A 1,546-nucleotide genomic window follows, 5' to 3' on the forward strand; every position below is an offset into this window, starting at 1 on the left:
GCACGTGCTGAGAAGCCTGAAGCCTGCAAAGTGAAGCACTTGTCTGTAGTCTGGCACCAGCTCTTCCCTGCTACCATGGGAGAGCAGCACTGTGTGCCTTTCGAAACCCTTTCCCCTCGCCCGTAGCCAGTCAGTGGCGATGCCGATTATCAACAGTGCTGCCTGGAAGCAACTCTGTACAGTGAAGTCCAAACCGTGTCCTGGTTCTGCTGTGCATTCTGGGGCACGAGCATGGCAGCAGGCCTAGGAAGGGAGGGAGATATACAATGAAGTCACTGTGTATGGATGAAGGATGCTTTCCTCCCATCTCACCCAGAAGAACCCATCAGTGTCCCTTGAAAGGCAGTCCTGGCTGTGCCTTCCTACTGTGTTGGGCAAGGACTGATGGCCCTCGGGGAGAAGGTCACACCACAGTGCTGACTGAGGGGTCGGAGAGGTTGAGCTGGCCGGTGATGTCAGTGGGATGATATTGCTGCAACACACAAATACACAGACAAGCAGAAAGAAGTGTTAGGCAGTTCTGGCACTCGCCCCCACCTCTACTTACATCCCACGTGTCCCTACAGGATATCTCTCGGGGTGATGCAACGGCCCCAAACCCGCTGCTGTCTGAGGTCCCCTTCCCAGCGCAATCCAGGCTTGTGCAGAGGTCATGGCAGACGCTCTCCAAGCACCCTACAGCTGGGCGGGGAGGATGCCCAGGAGCACGGCAGTGCATGGCAGCCGCGTCGCCTGCTGAGCGAGCCCCTCTGCTCTGGGAGAGCTACAAGGCAAAGCCTGTGACTCATCAGCCCAGCCCACGGCGGAACCTGTGTTTGGAGGGTCTGGCTGGGTTTCAGCATCTCTGTGGTGCCAGATCAAGCTGTGCTTTGAGGCCAGGGCGTTTCACCTCCTTGCTTGACTATCCTTCAATGCAGGTGAGGAGATGTGCAGTGTGGTTGACTTGTGATAAACCGTAGCGTCAATTCCTAATGTGAAAATACAGCCTGTGCTGGAGATGTGGCCTGGATTTGGGGTTCTGTGCTCCTTGGGGATGGGGGACTCGGCAAATGCTCCCTGGGAGAGCTCCCCAGCCACAGTCCCACCAGCAAGCCAACAGGGAGAGCAGAAATTCCCTTCAAGGGACAAGAAAAAAAAAAGTCCTTTCTCCCCAGGCAGGGATTTACAACTGGGCAGTTATTTTCTCCCTTCCTCCTTCCACACTCCTTTCCTCTCCCAGTTCCACTCTTCTAACTCCAAACCCTGAACTGGAAGCCCCGTCCAGCCCCGCTGCCAGGGTGGGTGGCACTGAGCCTCTTGTGCTGCCGTCTAGGGACCTAAATCGGCGCCGGGGCAGGAGAGCGTCTCGGCGGGTCTCGTGTGCTGCGGTGTTGACCCTCTCCAGTGACGTTTGCCTGGCCCTTGCACCACGCTACCCAGGAGGGTCGCCTGCCGTTTTGCAGGGCTCCCGGGGTGCCGGGACTTCACCCGTCTTGCGTCGGTCAGTGGCAACTGTGGCCCCTGCGGTGCTGCTGGCGGCTCTGGCACTGTGGCTACCCTGCGTGGC

The sequence above is a fragment of the Phaethon lepturus genome, unplaced genomic scaffold, assembly GCF_000687285.1.
Source record: "Phaethon lepturus isolate BGI_N335 unplaced genomic scaffold, ASM68728v1 scaffold50503, whole genome shotgun sequence".
In the NCBI taxonomy this organism is placed as follows: domain Eukaryota; kingdom Metazoa; phylum Chordata; class Aves; order Phaethontiformes; family Phaethontidae; genus Phaethon; species Phaethon lepturus.